The sequence below is a fragment of the Arachis stenosperma genome, chromosome 2 (assembly GCF_014773155.1).
Source record: "Arachis stenosperma cultivar V10309 chromosome 2, arast.V10309.gnm1.PFL2, whole genome shotgun sequence".
Taxonomy (NCBI): Eukaryota; Viridiplantae; Streptophyta; class Magnoliopsida; order Fabales; family Fabaceae; genus Arachis; species Arachis stenosperma.
This window is the reverse complement of record NC_080378.1, coordinates 51,319,758-51,340,569: the sequence shown is the minus strand read 5'-3', so window position 1 is coordinate 51,340,569 and position 20,812 is coordinate 51,319,758. Positions and strand designations below refer to the sequence as shown.

The 20,812-nt window shown below is 40.3% G+C and overlaps 2 non-coding genes across 2 annotated transcripts; one reads left to right on the top strand and one right to left on the bottom strand.

Annotated features, from left to right (window-relative positions):
- Positions 1-3,636: 3,636 nt before the first annotated feature.
- LOC130964558 (small nucleolar RNA R71) lies at positions 3,637-3,744 on the bottom strand. The gene has a single exon (XR_009080647.1). It is a non-coding gene; the product is annotated as a small nucleolar RNA R71 (small nucleolar RNA).
- A 16,756-nt stretch (positions 3,745-20,500) lies between these two features.
- LOC130963742 (small nucleolar RNA R71) lies at positions 20,501-20,604 on the top strand. The gene has a single exon (XR_009079862.1). It is a non-coding gene; the product is annotated as a small nucleolar RNA R71 (small nucleolar RNA).
- Positions 20,605-20,812: the final 208 nt, after the last annotated feature.

Here is a 20,812-nt window from a genome sequence, read left to right as displayed (position 1 = left end):
CCAATTGGCACGCTCTCAACGGCGTTGAAAAGTAGACATCCTGGGCTTTCCAGCAATATATGATAGTCCATACTTTGCCCAAGATTTGATGGCCCAAACCGGCGTTCAAAGTCACCCTCAGAATTCCCAGCGTTAAACGCCGGAACTGGCACCAAAGTGGGAGTTAAACGCCCAAACTGGCACAAAAGCTGGCGTTTAACTCCAAGAAGAGTCTCTACACGAAAATGCTTCAATGCTCAGCCCAAGCACATATCAAGTGGGCCCAGAAGTGGATTTTTATGTCATTTACTCATTCTTAAGCTACTAGTTCTCTATAAATAGGACCTTTTACTATTGTATTTTCATCTTTCAATCTTAGGATCTTTTGATCATGTTTTTATGATTGAACCCTCTTTGGGAGGCTGGCCTCACGGCCATGCCTAGACCTTGTTCTTATGTATTTTCAACGGTGGAGTTTCTACACACCATAGATTAAGGTGTGGAGCTCTACTGTACCTCGAGTATTAATGCAATTACTATTGTTCTTCTATTCAATTCAGCTTGTTCTTGTTCCAAGATATCATTTGTTCTTCAACTTGATGAATGTGATGATCCGTGACACTCATCATCATTCTCACCTATGAACGTGTGACTGACAACCACCTCCGTTCTACCTTAGATTGGGTGAATATCTCTTGGATTCCTGATACACGATGCATGGTTGATCGCCTGACAACCGAGCGCTCGCCTGACAACCGAGCCAGCCATTCCGTGAGATCAGAGTCTTCGTGGTATAGGCAAGAACTGATGGCGGCATTTAAGAGAATCCGGAAGGTCTAACCTTGTCTGTGGTATTCTGAGTAGGATTCAATGATTGAATGACTGTGACGTGCTTCAAACTCCTGAGGGCGGGGCGTTAGTAACAGACGCAAAAGAATCACTGGATTCTATTCCGGCCTGATTGAGAACCGACAGATGGATAGCCGTGCCGTGACAGGGTGCGTTGAACATTTCCAATGAGAGGATGGGAGGTAGCCACTGACAACGGTGAAACCCTTGCATAAGCTTGCCATGGAAAGGAGTAAGAAGGATTGGATGAAGACAGTAGGAAAGCAGAGAGACGGAAGGGACAAAGCATCTTCATACGCTTATCTGAAGCTCTTACCAATGATATACATAAGTATCTCTATCTTTATGTTTTATTCATATTTCATCTATACCCATTTGAGTCTGCCTGACTAAGATTTACAAGGTGACCATAGCTTGCTTCATACCAACAATCTCCGTGGGATCGACCCTTACTCGCGTAAGGTTTATTACTTGGACGACCCAGTGCACTTGCTGGTTAGTTGTGCGAAGTTGTGTTTATGCCATGGTATTGAGCACCAAGTCTTTGGAGCCATTACTAGGGATTATTTGGAAAAGTAGTGATCACAATTTCGCATACCAAGTTTTTGGCGCCGTTGCCGGGGATTGTTTCGTGTATGGACAACTGACGGTTCATCTTGTTGCTTAGATTAGGTATTTTTTTTCAGAGTTCTTAAGAATGAATTCTAGAGTTTCATGATGATCTGTTGAAATCTGGCTGGCTGTGAGGCCATGTCTAATCTTATATGACCGAGGTTTCAACTTATCACCACAAGAGCTTGTTGATTTCTATCAATCTTGCTATTGGAGCAATGATCTGCTAAGGCTTGGCTGGCCATTGGCCATGTCTAGTGTTTTGGACCGAAGCTTTCTTTGAAAGCTTGGCTGGCTGTGAAGCCATGTCTAATTCCTGGACCGGAGTCTTAGACTAGCATTGCAATGATTCCTGGAATTCAAATTAAGAATTCTGAAACCTTTATTTTCTTCTTCCACTTAATTTTCGAAAAATCCAAAAAAATTTTCAAAATAATAAAAAAACCCAAAATATTTTATGTTTCTTGTTTAAGTCTAGTGTCTCATTTTAAGTTTGGTGTCAATTGCATGTTTATGTTCTTCTTGCATTTTTCAAATTTATGCATGTGTCTTCATTAATCTTCAAGTTATTCTTGATGATTTCCTTGTTTTGATCTTTGAATTCTATTGACTTGAGTGTTTTGTTATTTCTCATGTGCATTCTCATTTTGTTAGTGTCAATAGTATACAAACTGCTAAGTTTGGTGTCTTGCATGCATTGTTATTTGATTTTAGTTGCATTTTGATTATTCCTCATTATTAAAAATCCAAAAATATTTTTAATTTGTGTCTTTTCAAGTCAATAATACAGAGAATTGAAGATTCAGAACATACTGCAGAGGAATTATACAGAAAAAGCTGGGCATTCAAAAATGCCCAGTGAAGAAGACAGACTGGCGTTTAAACGCCAGCCAGGGTGCCTGGCTGGGCGTTTAACGCCCAAAAGGGTAGAGTTTTGGGCGTTAAACGCCAGAATGTGCACCATTCTGGGCGTTTAACGCCAGGATGGCACAGGAGGGAAGATTCTGTTTTTAATGCAAATTTTTTCAAGTTTTCAAAGTTTTTCAAAACCAAATCTTTTTCAAATCATATATTTTCAATCAAATCTTTTTCAAAACCAATTTCTTTCTATTTTCAAAGTTACTTGCTAACAATTAATGATTTGATTCAACATTTCAATTATGTTACCTTTTCTGTTGAGAAAGGTTTTATGTTTGAATCATATCTTTTCTTGTTAGACAAGTCATTAATTTTTAAAATCAAATCTTTTTAAAATGTTTTTCAAATCATATCTTCTCAATCACTTCTTTTTAAAAACCAATCATATCTTCTTAACCACATCTTTTTCAAAATAGTTTTCAATCAAATCTTTTTGATTTCTAATTTCAAAATCTTTTTCAAAAATCACTTGATCTCTTTCCCACTCTTGGTTTTCGAAAATTAATTAGTGTTTTTCAAAATGTTTTTAAAATCTTTTACTTAATTTTCGAAAATTACTTCCCTTCTTCTCACATCCTTCTATTTATGGACTAACACTATTCCTTAATGCAAAATTCGAACTCCATCTTCTTTGATAAGTTCGAATTTTCTACCTCTGTCTTCCATTTTTCTTTTTCTCTGACACCTCAAGGAATCTCTATACTGTGACATAGAGGATTCCATATTTTCTTGTTCTCTTCTCTTTCTTATGAGCAGGAGCAAGGACAAAAGCATTCTTGTTGAGGCTGATCCTGGACCTGAAAGGACTCTGAAGCGAAAGTTAAGAGAAGCTAAGGCACAACTCTCTGTAGAAGACCTAACAGAAATCTTCAAAGAAAAAGAACACATGGCAGCCGAAAACAACAACAATGCCAACAATGCAAGGAAGGTGCTGGGTGACTTTACTGCACCTACTCCCGACTTCTATGGGAGAAGCATCTCTATCCCTGCCATTGGAGCAAACAACTTTGAGCTTAAGCCTCAATTAGTTTCTCTAATGCAACAGAATTGCAAGTTCCATGGACTTCCATTGGAAGATCCTCATCAGTTCTTAGCTGAGTTCTTGCAAATCTGTGACACTGTCAAGACTAATGGGGTTGACCCTGAGGTCTACAGACTTATGCTATTCCCTTTTGCTCTAGAATATGGTTGGACTCTCAACCTAAAGAAAGCCTGGACTCTTGGGAAAAGCTAGTCAATGCCTTCTTGGCAAAGTTCTTTCCACCTCAAAAATTGAGTAAGCTTAGAGTGGAAGTCCAAACCTTCAGACAGAAGGAAGGAGAATCCCTCTATGAAGCTTGGGAAAGATACAAACAATTAATCAGAAAGTGTCCTTCAGATATGCTTTCTGAATGGAGCATCATAGGTATTTTCTATAATGGTCTCTCTGAACTGTCCAAGATGTCTTTGGATAGTTCTGCTGGAGGATCTCTTCATCTGAAGAAGACGCCTACAGAAGCTCAAGAGCTGATTGAAATGGTTGCAAATAACCAATTCATGTACACTTCTGAAAGGAATCCTGTGAACAATGGGACTAATCAGAAGAAAGGAGTTCTTGAGATTGACACTCTGAATGCCATATTGGCTCAGAACAAAATATTGACTCAACAGGTCAATATGATCTCTCAAAGTCTGTCTGGAATGCAAAATGCACCAAGCAGTACTAAGGAAGCTTCATCTGAAGAAGAAGCTTATGATCTTGAGAACCCTTCAATGGAAGAGGTAAATTACATGGGAGAACCCTATGGAAACACCTATAATCCTTCATGGAAAAATCATCCAAATTTCTCATGGAAGGATCAACAGAGACCTCAACAAGGTTTCAACAACAATAATGGTGGAAGAAACAGGTTTAGCAATAGCAAGCCTTTTCCATCATCTTCTCAGCAACAGACAGAGAGTTCTAAGCAGAATACCTCTGACTTAGCAACCATGGTCTCTGATCTAATCAAAACCACTCAAAGTTTCATGACTGAAACAAGGTCCTCCATTAGAAACTTGGAGGCACAAGTGGGTCAGCTAAGCAAGAGAATTACTGAACTCCCTCCTAGTACTCTCCCAAGCAATACAGAAGAAAATCCAAAAGGAGAGTGCAAGGCCATCAACATGGCCGAATTTGGAGAGGAAGGAGAGGCAGTGAACGCCACTGAGGAAGGCCTCAATGGACGTCTACCGGCCTCCAATGAGTTCCCCAATGAGGAACCATGGGAATCTGAGGCTCAAAATGAGACCATAGAGATTCCACTGGACTTACTTCTGCCATTCATGAGCTCTGATGAGTATTCTTCCTCTGAAGAGGATGAGTATGTCACTGAAGAGCAAGTTGCTAAATACCTTGGAGCAATCATGAAGCTAAATGACAAGTTATTTGGAAATGAGACTTGGGAGGATGAACCCCCTTTGCTCACCAAAGAACTAGATGACTTGTCTAGGCAGAAATTACCTCAAAAGAGACAAGATCCTGGGAAGTTTTCAATACCTTGTACCATAGGCACCATGACCTTCAAGAAGGCCTTGTGTGACCTAGGGTCAAGTGTAAACCTCATGCCTCTCTCTGTAATGGAGAAGCTAGGGATCTTTGAGGTACAAGCTGCAAGAATCTCACTAGAGATGGCAGACAACTCAAGGAAACAAGCTCATGGACTTGTAGAAGATGTTTTGGTAAAAGTTGAAGACCATTACATCCCTACTGATTTCATAGTCCTAGAGACTGGGAAGTGCATGGATGAATCCATCATCCTTGGCAGACCCTTCTTAGCCACAGCAAAGGCTGTGATTGATGTTGATAGAGGTGAGTTGATCATTCAAGTGAATGAAGAATCCTTTGTGTTTAAGGCTCAAGGATACCCCTCTGTCATCATGGAGAGGAAGCATGAAAAGCTTCTCTCAAAACAGAGCCAAACAGAGCCCCCACAGTAAAACTCTAAGTTTGGTGTTGGGAGGCCCCAACCAAACTCTAAATTTGGTGTTGAACCCCCACCTTCAAACTCTAAGTTTGGTGTTGGGAGGTTACAACATTGCTCTGAGCATTTGTGAGGCTCCATGAGAGCCCTCTGTCAAGCTACTGACATTAAAGAAGCGCTTGTTGGGAGGCAACCCAATGATATATTTTATCTATTTCCCTTTGTTATTTTATGATTTTTGTAGGTTGATGATCATGAGAAGTCACAAAATCAATTGAAAAAGCAAAAACAGAAAGAAAAACAGGAAGAAAAATAGCACACCCTGGAGGAGAGCGTGCTGGCGTTTAAACGCCAGTAAGGCTAGCTGTTGGGCGTTTAACGCCCAGTCTGGCACCATTATAGGCATTTAACGCCAGAAAGGGGCACCAGACTGGCGTTAAACGCCAGGAAAGGGCAAGAACCTGGCGTTAAACGCCAGAAATGGGCACCAGCCCGGCGTTTAACGCCAGAATTGGCTCAAAACACAATTTTGCTTGCCATTTGGTGCAGGGATGACTTTTCCTTGACACCTCAGGATCTGTGGACCCCACAGGATCCCCACCTACCCTACCACTCTCTCTCTTCTTCACCCATTCACCAATCACCTCAACACCTCTTCCCCAAAAACCCTTCACCTATCAAATCCCATCTTTCTCTTCACCACTCACATCCATCCTTCATAAAACCCCACCTACTTCACCCTTCAAATTCAAACCACTTTCCCACCCAAACCCACCCATACATAGCCGAACATCACCCTTCCCCCACTCCTATATAAACCCTTCTTCACACCTTCATTTTCACACACCCTACCCACCACTTCTCCCCCTTGTGGCCGAACACAAAGCCATTCCCTTCTTTCTCATTTCTTCTTCTTCTACTCTCTTCTTTCTTCTTTTGCTCGAGGACGAGCAAACTTTTTAATTTTGGTGTGGTAAAAGCATTGCTTTTTGTTTTTCCATAACCATTTATGGCATCCAAGGCCGGAGAAACCTCTAGAAAGAGGAAAGGGAAGGCAAAAGCTTCCTCCTCCGAGTCATGGGAGATGGAGAGATTCATCTCAAGGGTGCATCAAGACCACTTCTATGAAGTTGTGGCCTTGTAGAAAGTAATCCCCGAGGTCCCTTTTTCACTCAAAAAGAGTGAATATCCGGAGATCCGACATGAGATCCGAAGAAGAGGTTGGGAAGTTCTTACCAACCCCATTCAACAAGTCGGAATCTTAATGGTTCAAGAGTTCTATGCCAATGCATGGATCACCAAGAACCATGATCAAAGTATGAACCCGGATCCAAAGAATTGGCTTACAATGGTTCGGGGGAAATACTTGGTTTTTAGTCCGGAAAATGTGAGGTTGGCATTCAACTTGCCCATGATGCAAGGAGATGAACATCCTTACACAAGAAGGGTCAACTTTGATCAAAGGTTGGACCAAGTCTTCACTGACATTTGTGAAGAGGGCGTCCAATGGAAGAGAGATTCAAGAGGGAAGCCGGTTCAATTAAGAAGGCATGACCTCAAGCCTGTGGCTAGAGGATGGTTGGAGTTTATCCAACGCTCAATCATTCCCACTAGCAACCGGTCCGAAGTTACTCTAGACCGGGCCATCATGATTCATAGCATCATGATTGGAGAAGAAGTAGAAGTTCATGAGGTTATAGCCCAAGAACTCTATAAGGTGGCGGACAAGTCCTCTACCTTGGCAAGGTTAGCCTTCCCTCATCTCATTTGTCACCTCTGTTATTCAGTTGGAGTTGACATAGAGGGAGACATCCTCATTGATGAGGACAAGCCCATCACTAAGAAAAGGATGGAGCAAACAAGAGACCCCTCTCATCATGAGATCCCTGAGATTTCTCAAGGGATGCACTTTCCTCCACAAGACTATTGGGAGCAAATTAACACCTCCCTAGGAGAGTTGAGTTCCAACATGGGACAACTAAGGGTGGAGCATCAAGAACATTCCATCCTCCTCCATGAAATTAGAGAAGATCAAAGAATCATGAGAGAGGAGCAACAAAGACAAGGAAGAGACATTGAGGAGCTCAAGCACTCCATAAGATTCTCAAGAGGAAGAACAAGCCGCCATCACTAAGGTGGACCCGTTCTTTAATCTCCTTGTTCTTTATTTTTTGTTTTTCGAATTTTCATGCTTATGTTTATCCATGTTTGTGTCTTATGATCATTAGTGTCTTAGTGTCTATGCCTTAAAGTTATGAATGTCCTATGAATCCATCACCTTTCTTAAATAAACAATGTTCTTAATTGAAAAAGAGAAGAATTGCATGAATTTTGAATTTTATAACAGATTAATTATTTTGATGTGGTGGCAAAACTTTTGTTCTCTGAATGTATGCTTAAACAGTGCATATGTCTTTTGAATTTGTGGTTCATGAATGTTGGCTCTTGAAAGAATGATGAAAAAGGAGACATGTTACTGAGGATCTGAAAAATCATAAAAATGATTCTTGAAGCAAGAAAAAGCAGTGAATACAAAAGAAAAAAAAGGAAGGAGAAAAAAAAAACGAAAAAAAGGGGAAAAAGAGAAAAAGAAAGAAAAAAAGAAAGAAATAAAGTTGTGATCCAAGGCAAAAAGAGTGTGCTTAAGAACCCTGGACACCTCTAATTGGGGACTCTAGCAAAGCTGAGTCACAATCTAAAAAGGTTCACCCAATTATATGTCTGTGGCATGTATGTATCCGGTGGTAATACTGGAAGACAGAGTGCTTTGGGCCACGGCCAAGACTCATAAAGTAGCTGTGTTCAAGAATCATCATACTTAACTAGGAGAATCAATGACACTATCTGGATTCTGAGTTCCTAAAGAAGCCAATCATTCTGAATTTCAAAGGATAGAGTGAGATGCCAAAACTGTTCAGAGGCAAAAAGCTAAAAGCCCCGCTCATCTAATTAATACTGATCTTCATAGATGTTTTTGGAATTCATTGCATATTCTCTTCTTTTTTACCTTATTTGATTTTCAGTTGCTTGGGGACAAGCAACAATTTAAGTTTGGTGTTGTGATGAGCGGATAATTTGTACGCTTTTTGGCATTGTTTTTAGTATGTTTTTAGTATATTTAGTTGAGTTTTTAGTATATTTTTATTAGTTTTTAGTTAAAATTCACTTTTCTGGACTTTACTATGAGTTTGTGTGTTTTTCTGTGATTTCAGGTATTTTCTGGCTGAAATTGAGGGACCTGAGCAAAAATCTGATTTAGAGACTGAAAAGGACTGCAGATGCTGTTAGATTCTGACCTCCCTGCACTCGAAGTGGATTTTCTGGAGCTACAGAAGCCCAATTGGAGTGCTCTCAACGTCGTTGGAAAGTAGACATCCTGGGCTTTCCAGCAATATATGATAGTCCATACTTTGCCCAAGATTTGATGGCCCAAACCGGCGTTCAAAGTCACCCTCAGAATTCCCAGCGTTAAACGCCGGAACTGGCACCAAAGTGGGAGTTAAACGCCCAAACTGGCACAAAAGCTGGCATTTAACTCCAAGAAGAGTCTCTACACAAAAATGCTTCAATGCTCAGCCCAAGCACACACCAAGTGGGCCCGGAAGTGGATTTTTATGTCATTTACTCATTCTTAAGCTACTAGTTCTCTATAAATAGGACCTTTTACTATTGTATTTTTATCTTTCAATCTTAGGATCTTTTGATCATGTTTTTATGATTGAACCCTCTTTGGGAGGCTGGCCTCACGGCCATGCCTAGACCTTGTTCTTATGTATTTTCAACGGTGGAGTTTCTACACACCATAGATTAAGGTGTGGAGCTCTGCTGTACCTCGAGTATTAATGCAATTACTATTGTTCATCTATTCAATTCAGCTTGTTCTTGTTCCAAGATATCATTTGTTCTTCAACTTGATGAATGTGATGATCCGTGGCACTCATCATCATTCTCACCTATGAACGTGTGACTGACAACCACCTCCGTTCTACCTTAGATTGGGTGAATATCTCTTGGATTCCTGATACACGATGCATGGTTGATCGCCTGACAACCGAGCGCTCGCCTGACAACCGAGCCAGCCATTCCGTGAGATCAGAGTCTTCGTGGTATAAGCAAGAACTGATGGCGGCATTCAAGAGAATCCGGAAGGTCTAACCTTGTCTGTGGTATTCTGAGTAGGATTCAATGATTGAATGACTGTGACGTGCTTCAAACTCCTGAGGGCGGGGCGTTAGTGACAGACGCAAAAGAATCACTGGATTCTATTCCGGCCTGATTGAGAACCGACAGATGGATAGCCGTGCCGTGACAGGGTGCGTTGAACATTTCCAATGAGAGGATGGGAGGTAGCCACTGACAACGGTGAAACCCTTGCATAAGCTTGCCATGGAAAGGAGTAAGAAGGATTGGATGAAGACAGTAGGAAAGCAGAGAGACGGAAGGGACAAAGCATTTTCATACGCTTATCTGAAGCTCTTACCAATGATATACATAAGTATCTCTATCTTTATGTTTTATTCATATTTCATCTATACCCATTTGAGTCTGCCTGACTAAGATTTACAAGGTGACCATAGCTTGCTTCATACCAACAATCTCCGTGGGATCGACCCTTACTCGCGTAAGGTTTATTACTTGGACGACCCAGTGCACTTGCTGGTTAGTTGTGCGAAGTTGTGTTTATGCCATGGTATTGAGCACCAAGTCTTTGGAGCCATTACTAGGGATTATTTGGAAAAGTAGTGATCACAATTTCGCATACCAGTATATGAATGCAACTACATGCTAAAATGATTCTACCTACCTGGTGAAAAAGTAAATAAATCTTTCAAGAACAAATATGAACTAGATTTCACTAATTCAAATCACAAAATAAAGTACAAATGACTTTCAAGAAGAAAATAGCTCATGAAAGCAGGGAACAAAGAATCGAGCATCGAACCCTCACTGGAAGTGTATACACTCTAATCGCTCAGGTGTTTAAGGTTCGATCTCTCAATTCTCTACTAATCCTGCTTTCTAAGGCTTGCTCTTCATCTAACAATCAACAAAAATTTAATGCACAAAATACACATATCAAGAGGTCTTTTAAGGGTTGTAATGGGGTTAGGGTAAAGGTAGGATTGTATTTGGTCAAGTGGACTAAAATCTGAATCCTTAATTAACCTAAACTTTTCACCTAACTTAGGACAATCCATGTAATCGAAATACAAAACCTAACTATCCATTAACCATGTTTTCCACATATTTATGCATCCTAATTTCGAGTACGGTACATATGCATTGCTTTCACCATTTACTTTGGGGCATTTTGTCCACTTTTATTATTTGCTTTTTTTCTTTTTTCTATTTATTTTATTTTTATTTTTTTATTTTATTGTTATTATTTTTTTTCTCTTTTTTTTTCCATAATTTTTCTTTCTTTTGCTTTTCTCAAGGCATATGATTAAGGTATTGAATGCATGAACATATTCTCAACATTCTTTCACATTTTCAGAAAAATTCTAACATACTCAATTCTCAAACCAAATATTTCCAAACCCAATTTCCCCACACTTAAATCATAAGCACTCTCACTAGTCTAAGCTAACCAAGGATTCAAATTAAGGACAATATTGTTTTCCGCTTAGAGTTAGTGATGTGGTAAAATAAGGAACAAATGGGATACAATAGGCTCAAATTTGGTTTGCAAAGGATAATGAAAGGGTAAGGCCATATGGGTATGTAAGCTGAGTGAAACAAGGCCTCAATCACATAAGTGCATGCATACATTAAACAATGGAAATATAGAATTAAGCAAGATATAGATCACAATTTTAGAGAGAACAACACACACCAAAAATAAAATATTGGTTGATAAAATACAACCAATCAAATAGGCTCAAAATCTCACGGTTTTTCGTGTGTTCGAGCTCTAAACCATGTTCCAAAATAAAATTTCTTCAAACAAATTTTTCAAAAAGTTTAATTCAAATTAGTGAAATGCTATAAAAAGTTTCTTGAAAAAGAAAATATTACTTCAACCAAGTGGTAAAATATGCACAAAATCAAACAAACATGCAAATGCAACAATGAACAAACAAAGAAAATAAAACATTGGTGTTGAGAAGAAGGTAACTAACCTATGAAGATTGGTATCGACCTCCCCACACTTAAAGATTGCACCGTCCTCAGTGCATGCAAAGATGTGCAGGTGGGCAGGGGTTGTGTTTGACAAACCCCATTTTGACGGTTTGTCTTGCATTGATTCTAAGAGATTTTAATACCTTTTACCCTCATTTATCCGTTGAAATAGCATGGTTTTATGATTGTCTCCTCATTTGTGCTTAGATGTGAAAACATGCTTTTCAACCCTTAATTTGATGGTTCTAATCTCCCTTTGATTCCACTAGATGCCTTGATATGTTTGTTAGTGATTTCAGATTGAAAAGGGCTAGGAATGGATCAAAGGAGTGAAGAGGGAAAGCATGCAAAGTGGAGAAATCATGAAAAGTCAAAGAAGTTGAACTCGCCCATGGACGCGCGCGCGCACCTGGCGCTTGCGCGCACCTGCGAATCACTTCATGGACGCGTACGCGTGCTGTGCGCGTACGCGTCGGTGTTGGTTTATGATTTTTTAATGAAAACGTGGCCAACGAATTCTGAAGGGTTGTGGGGCCCAATCCCAACCAACTTTGGCGCCAAAGATGCTATTTAAAGCCAAGGATTAAAGAGAAAAGGGGATTCCATTCATTTTTACACACACATTAGGATTAGTTAGAAGTAGTTTCTAGAGAGAGAAGCTCTCACTTCTCTCTAGAATTAGGATTAGGATTAGGTTTAGTTCTTAGATCTAGATTTTAATCTTTGCTTTCTTCTACTTCTATCTCTCAATTCTTTGTTGCCACATTCTTCTTCTTTTACTCTTTTGTTGTAATTTCCTTTATGTTGTTCTTATATTTTGTTGTAGATCTAGTATTGTTCCTTCCATTTCTCTTTCAATTCAATAAGAGGTAATTCATAATAATTGTTCTTCTTTGCTTTTCTATTGTTGATTTCATGCCTTTGTAGTTAGATCTCTCTTTAATTCTTGCAATTTATGTTGTTTACTTTTATTGCCTTTTATGTGTTTGTTGAAATGCCTATTCTAGATATAGTATAGATTTTGTTCCTCTTGGCCTAGGTAGAGTAATTAGTGACACTTGAGTTATCTAATCCCTTTGTTGATTGGTAATTGGAGAGATTGCTTATTGGTTTGGAGTGTACTAAAGCTAGTCTTTCCTTGGGAGTTGGCTAGGACTTGTGGCTCAAGTCAATTCATCCACTTGACTTTTCTTTCTTTAGTAAGGGTTAACTAAGTGGTAGCAATGAACAATTCTCATCACAATTGAAGAGGATAATTAGGATAGAACTTCTAGTTCTCATACCTTGCCAAGAGCCTTTTATAGTTGTTAGTTTATTTTCATTGCCATTTACTTTCATGTCTCTTATCCAAAACCCCAAAACAACTCAAACCAATAACAAGACACTTTATTGTAATTCCTAGGGAGAACGACCCGAGGTCCAATACTTCGGTTTATAAATTTAGGGGTTTGTTTTAGTGACAAACAACTTTTTGTATGAAAGGATTAGCGATTGGTTTAGAGACTATACTTGCAACGAGAATTCATTTGTGAAATTCTAAACCGTCAAAAATCCAATCGTCAGTGTTTCCTCAGCCGGTGCTCCTTTCGTTCCGCTCTTCGCCAGTCGCTTGTTAGAGGCTTTCTCTTTACCCTTTTTTGGTGGCCATCCTGAAAGGGGGAAGAGAAGTAGCAGGTAAGTCCAAGGGTTAGAGCAAGGAAGAGGACAGTGCAAGTATTAATTGATGCCCAGGTAAGGAAAATAGTGAACGAAAGATATGGTCGCGATTCCATGTGATCGGTTCATCAATGGAAATATAGCAAGGCATGGTAAGTATTGGATGCAAGATGTTTATTAGCATGCCGGCAAAGGCATGAGTAGCATAGATCAAGCATAAAAAATTAAAAATGTATTATTACTCGTAACAAACCGACAATCACGTTGGTATTGACAATTATAATTAATTAATAAAATATGAAAAAGTTTTTGTGAAAAACAGGCATTAGAGTAGAAGGATAGAATAATGAAGAATGCACAATGCCATACGAGCTTTTTCACAAATGCTTAGTATGCATGTTTAATATGATAGAGGAAGAATGAAATTGGAACATGCAAGCATTCAACAAACAATTAATATGAATTGTCAAACAACTCCATAATAATCCACAAGCAATAGTATAAGACCCAAATAAAGTTCTAACACCAACATAAAAATGCATGAAAAAGAAAGAAATAAAGACCATAGATAATTATGCTAAAAAGAAAATTAAGAAGAAAGAAAAATAATTAAATACAGTAATTAAAAGATGAATGAAAGTATGCAAATAAATTAAGTAGAAGAAAGCGAAAGAGAATAGGGATGAGAAGGGAGGAGAGAAAAGTAAGAAAGAAAGAAGAAAGAAGAAAAGATAGAAGAAATTAGGATTAGAAAAGAAAAGATAAGATAATTGGTGCTGATCTAGATAAGTTGTACGGCGCAGGCGACGTGGACGCGTGAGTGACACGGTCGCGTAGTTTGCGAAAAGGTCAGGTGAGGCGGACGCGTGGTCACGCGATCGCGTGGCCTGATTTATGCAATTGGCGCGAGTGCAGCCTCGCGTTTGCACAACTCTCTGTTTCAAACTCATTTTGCCAAAAATCTGGGTGACGCGATTGCGTGAATGACTATTTTTGAAAAATGACGCGAATGCGTGAGGCACGCGTTCGTGTGGTAGGGCTTGTGCTTCCAGCACGAGTCCAGCCCTACTCCATCATAACTCTCTACCATGCACCCATCTACGTCGATTTTACAGGGTCACGCATTCGCGTGGGTGACGCGGACGTGTGGGGAGGCTTTGTCGCACATGACGCGGACACATGGTGCACGCGGTCGCATGGGCATATTTGTGCCTAAGGCACGCCTCCAGCCACATTTTTGCGTGACTCTTTGTTCACTTTTCTTTTCTTTCTAATGCACCTGCGACACGGACGCGTCAGCGACACTGTCGCGTCGCATGCTTTCTTTTTTTACGCAAAATGTAGAATGCAGTATGCAAATGCTGATGCAGATGTTATGAATAATTCCAGGTTCAATAAAATAAAATAAAACTTAAAAATAAACAAAACTAAATAAAATTATAATTGAAAAAGGAACGATCATACCATGGTGGGTTGTCTCCCACCTAGCACTTTTAGTTAAAGTCCTTAAGTTGGACATTTGGTGAGCTCCTTGTCATGGCGGCTTGTGCATGAACTCATCCTGAAACTTCCACCAATGCTTGGACTTCCATTAAGCACTATCTATTCCAATTAAAATCCTCAAGCTTTGGTGGAGTTCTTCACAAGCTTTGAGCTCCCAAAATTGATCCTCATATATTCCCGGATCCCAAATCTTGTTTCTACACCCGTCTTCAAGTTGATTATCATGATTCCATCCGGGTGGTTCAGCTTTAAAATTCTCACATAAGTACCCAAACATCTTTCTAGACCCATTCAATTGAGTTCTACACCAACTTTTGCATTTAAACTTTGAGCTTTCAACCATAATGAACCTAGGATTGTGTTGCCCACCACTAACCATCTTCCTCTTACTCTTAATGCCACAAAGAGTTCTAAGTTGACCATCCGTCTCCAGTAGCCTATATTCAGGTGGGAAGGTAATGGTCAAGGATAAGAATTTTACCCACTTGAACGTTGTGTTGGACGGTAATGGCCTTGGGAGAGGTATTTCTAATGAATTTGCAAGCTCCACTCCCTTGTGCTCTTCTCTGACAACTTCCACCTCTTTGCAAGCTTCTTCAATTTCAACCTCTTCCTCTTGGTAGCTTTCTTCCGATTCAATTTCTTCTTCATTGTTCACTGGTGCGCGAAATTGTGATCACTACAACTTCGCACAACTAACCAGCAAGTGCACTGGGTCGTCCAAGTAATACCTTACGCGAGTAAGGGTCGATCCCACGGAGATTGGTGGTATGAAGCAAGCTATGGTCATCTTGTAAATCTCAGTCAGGCAGACTCAAATGGGTATAGATGATGAACGAAAATAACATAAAGATAAAGATAGAGATACTTATGTATATCATTGGTGTAAGAGCTTCAGACAAGCATATGAAGATGCCTTCCCTTCCGTCTCTCTGCTTTCCTACTGTCTTCATCCAATCCTTCTTACTCCTTTCCATGGCAAGCTCGTGTAGGGTTTCACCGTTGTCAATGGCTACCTCCCATCCTCGCAGTGAAAGCTAATGCACGCACTCTGTCACAGTACTGCCAATCACCGGTTTGGTTCCCTCCCCTACCGGAATAGAATCCCTCTTTTGCGTCTGTCACTAACGCCCAGTAGGTTACAGGTTTGAAGCACGTCACAGTCATTCAATCATTGAATCCTACTCAGAATACCACAGACAAGGTTTAGACCTTCCGGATTCTCTTGAATGCCGCCATCAGGTCCTGCCTATACCACGAAGATTCCGATTAAAGAATCCAAGAGATATTCACTAAGCCTCAGATGCTTGTAGAACAAGAGTGGTTGTCAGTCACTTTGTTCATGGGTGAGAATGGTGATGGGCGTCAATCATCACCTTCATCAAGTTGAAGAACAAGTGATATCTTGGACAAAGAACAAGCGGAATTGAATAGAAGAACAATAGTAATTGCATTAATACTCGAGGTACAGCAGAGCTCCACACCTTAATCTATGGTGTGTAGAAACTCCACCGTTGAAAATACATAAGTATAAGGTCTAGGCATGGCCGAATGGCCAGCCTCCCAAATGATCTAAGATAGCATAAAATTAGAAGATAGCTACCAAGATGAAAGATACAATGGTAAAAGGTCCTATATATAGAGAACTAGTAGCCTAGGGTGTACAGAGATGAGTAAATGACATAAAAATCCACTTCCGGGCCCACTTGGTGTGTGCTTGGGCTGAGCAATGAAGTAATTTTCGTGTAGAGACTCTTCTTGGCGTTTAACTCCCATTTTGGTGCCAGTTTGGGCGTTTAACTCCCATTTAGGTGCCAGTTCCGGCGTTTAACGCTGGGATTTCTGTAGGTGACTTTGAACGCCGGTTTGGGCCATCAAATCTTGGGCAAAGTATGAACTATCATATATTGCTGGAAAGCCCAGGATGTCTACTTTCCAACGCCGTTGAGAGCGTGCCAATTGGGCTTCTGTAGCTCCAGAAAATCCACTTCGAGTGCAGGGAGGTCAGAATCCAACAGCATCTGCAGTCCTTTTCAGTCTCTGGATCAGATTTTTGCTCAGGTCTCTCAATTTCAGCCAGAAAATACCTGAAATCACAGAAAAACACACAAACTCATAGTAAAGTCTAGAAAAGTGAATTTTAACTAAAAACTAATAAAAATATAATAAAAACTCAACTAAAACTACCAAAAACATACTAAAAACAATGCCAAAAAGCGTACAAATTATCCGCTCATCACAACACCAAACTTAAATTGTTGCTTGTCCCCAAGCAACTGAAAATCAAATAAGATAAAAAGAAGAGAATATACTATAGACTCCAAATTATCAATGAAACTAAGCTCCAAATTAGATGAGCGGGACTAGTAGCTTTTTGCCTCCGAACAGTTTTGGCATCTCACTTTATCCTTTGAAATTCAGAATGATTGGCTTCTTTAGGAACTCCGAATCCAGATAGTGTTATTGATTCTCCTAGTTAAGTATGATGATTCTTGAACACAGCTACTTATTGAGTCTTGGCTGTGGCCCAAAGCACTCTGTCTTCCAGTATTACCACCGGATACATACATGCCACAGACACATAATTGGGTGAACCTTTTCAGATTGTGACTCAGCTTTGCTAAAGTCCCCAATTAGAGGTGTCCAGGGTTCTTAAGCACACTCTTTTTGCCTTGGATCACAACTTTATTTCTTTCTTTTTCTTTTCTTTTTCTTTCTCCCTTTTTTTTTGTTTTTCTCCTTCTTTTCCTTTTTTTTTTGTATTCACTGCTTTTTCTTGCTTCAAGAATCATTTTTATGATTTTTCAGACCCTCAGTAACATGTCTCCTTTTCATCATTCTTTCAAGAGCCAACAATTTTAACATTCATGAACCACAAATTCAAAAGACATATGCACTGTTTAAGCATACATTCAGAAAACAACAAGTATTGTCACCACATCAAACTAATTAAGCTAGTTTTAAAGATGAATTTGAAATCCTGTACTTCTTGTTCTTTTGTGATAAAAACAGTTTTCATTTAAGAAAGGTGATGGATTCATATTCACAGCTTTAAGGCATAGACACTAAGACACTAATGATCATAAGACACAAACATGGATAAACATAAGCATAAAAATTCGAAAAAACAGAAGAATAAAGAACAAAGAAATCAAGGAACGGGTCCACCTTAGTGATGGCGGCTCTTCCTTCCTCTTGAAGATCCTATGGAGTGCTTGAGCTCCTCAATGTCTCTTCCTTGTCTTTGTTGCTCCTCTCTCATGATCCTTTGATCTTCTCCAATTTCATGGAGGAGGATGGCATGTTCTTGGTGCTCCACCCTTAGTTGTCCCATGTTGGAACTTAATTCTCCTAGGGAGGTGTTCAGTTGCTCCCAATAGTCTTGTGGAGGAAAGTGCATCCCTTTAGGTATCTCAGGGATCTCTTGATGAGAGGGGTCTCTTGTTTGCTCCATCTTCTTCTTAGTGATGGGCTTGAGGTCATGCCTTCTCAGTTGAACTGGCTTTGGATGCCATAAATGGTTATGGAAAAATAAAAAGCAATGCTTTTACCACACCAAACTTAAAAGGTTTGCTCGTCCTCGAGCAAAAGAAGAAAGAAGAGAGTAGAAGAAGAAGAAATGGAGGAGAGGGAGATGGCTTTGTGGTTCGGCCAGAAGAGGAAGAAGTAGTGGTTTATGAAGGATGGATGTGAGTGGTGAAGAGAAAGAGATGTTGAGGTGATTGGTGAATGGGTGAAGAAGAAGAGAAAGAGTGGTGGGGTTTATGGGGATCCTGTGGGGTCCACAGATCCTTAGGTGTCAAGGAAAAGTCATCCCTGCACCAAATGGCATCAAAATCCACGTTTTGAGCCATTTCTGGCGTTAAACGCCGGGCTGGTGCCCATTCCTGGCGTTTAACGCCAGGTTGTTGCCCTTTACTGGCGTTTAACGCCAGTCTGGTGCCCCTTTCTGGCGTTAAACGCCCAGAATGGTGCCAGACTGGGCGTTAAACGCCCAACAGCTAGCATTACTGGCGTTTGAACGCCAGCTTCTTCTCCTCCAGGGTGTGCTGTTTTTCTTCCTGTTTTTCATTCTGTTTTTGCTTTTTTCATTGTTTTTGTGACTTCTTATGATCATCAACCTACAAAAAAGATAAATAACAAAAGAAAATAGTTAACTATAAAACATTGGGTTGCCTCCCAACAAGCGCTTTTTTAATGTCATTAGCTTGACAGAGGACTCTCATGGAGCCTCAGAGATACTCAGAACCGTGTTGGAACCTCCCAACACCAAACTTAGAGTTTGAATGTGGGGTTCAACACCAAACTTAGAGTTTGGTTGTGGCCTCCCAACACCAAACTTAGAGTTTGACTGTGGGGGCTCTGCTTGGCTCTGTTTTGAGAGAAGCTCTTCATGCTTCCTCTCCATGATGATAGAGGGATGTCCTTGGGCCTTAAACACCAAGGATTCTCCATTCACTTGAATGATCAACTCTCCTCTATCAACATCAATCACAGCCTTTGCTGTGGCTAGGAAGGGTCTGCCAAGGATGATGGATTCATCCATGCACTTCCCAGTCTCTAGGACTATGAAATCAGTAGGGATGTAATGGTCTTCAATCTTCACCAAAACATTCTCTACAAGTCCATGAGCTTGTTTTCTTGAATTGTCTGCCATCTCTAATGAGATTCTTGCAGCTTGCACCTCAAAGATCCCTAATTTCTCCATTACAGAGAGGGGCATGAGGTTTACACTTGACCCTAAGTCACACAAGGCCTTCTTGAAGGTCATGGTGCCTATGGTACAAGGTATAGAAAACTTCCCAGGATCTTGCCTCTTTTGAGGCAGTTTCTGCCTAGACAAGTCATCCAGTTCTTTGGTGAGCAAAGGAGGTTCATTCTCCCAAGTCTCATTTCCAAATAACTTGCCATTTAGCTTCATGATTGCTCCAAGGTATTGAGCAACTTGCTCTTCAGTGACATACTCATCCTCTTCAGAGGAAGAATACTCATCAGAGCTCATGAAAGGCAGAAGTAAGTCCAATGGAATCTCTATGGTCTCATTTTGAGCCTCAGATTCCCATGGTTCCTCATTGGGGAACTCAGAGGAGATTGGTGCACGCCCATTGAGGTCTTCCTCAGTGGCGTCCACCCCCTCTCTTTCCTCTCCATATTCGGCCATGTTTATGGCTTTGCACTCTCCCTTTGTATTTTCTTCTGTATTACTTGGGAGAGTACTAGGAGGGAGTTCAGTAACTTTCTTGCTCAGCTGACCCACTTGTCCTTCCAAATTTCTGATGGAGGACCTTGTTTCAGTCATGAAACTTTGAGTGGTTTTGATTAGATCAGAGACCATTGTTGCTAAGTCAGAGGTATTTTGCTTAGAACTCTCTGTCTGTTGCTAAGAAGATGATGGAAAAGGCTTGCCATTGCTAAACCTGTTTCTTCCACCATTATTGGTGAAACCTTGTTGAGGTCTCTCTTGATTCTTCCATGAGAAATTTGGGTGATTTCTCCATGAAGAATTATAGGTGTTTCCATAGGGTTCTCCTAGGTACTTCACCTCTTCCATTGAAGGGTTCTCAGGATCATAAGCTTCTTCCTCAGATGAAGCATCCTTAGTACTGTTTGGTGCATTTTGCATTCCAGACAGACTTTGAGAAATCAAATTGACTTGTTGAGTCAATATTTTATTCTGAGCCAGAATGGCATTCAGAGTATCAATCTCAAGAACTCCTTTCTGACTTGTCCCATTGTTCACAGGATTCCTTTCAGAAGTGTACATGAATTGGTTATTTGCAACCATTTGAATCAGCTCTTGAGCTTCTGTAGGCGTCTTCTTCAGATGAAGAGATCCTCCAGCAGAGCTATCCAAAGACATCTTGGATAGTTCAGAGAGACCATCATAGAAAATACCTATGATGCTCCATTCAGAAAGCATGTCAGATGGACATTTTCTGATTAATTGTTTGTATCTTTCCCAAGCTTCATAGAGGGATTCTCCATCCTTCTGTCTGAAGGTTTGGACTTCCACTCTAAGCTTACTCCATTTTTGAGGTGGAAAGAACTTTGCCAAGAAGGCATTGACTAGCTTTTCCCAAGAGTCCAGGCTATCTTTAGGTTGTGAGTCCAACCATAGTCTAGCTCTGTCTCTTACAGCAAAAGGGAATAGCATCAGTCTATAGACCTCAGGGTCAACCCCATTAGTCTTGACTGTGTCACAGAATTGCAAGAACTCAGCTAAAAACTGA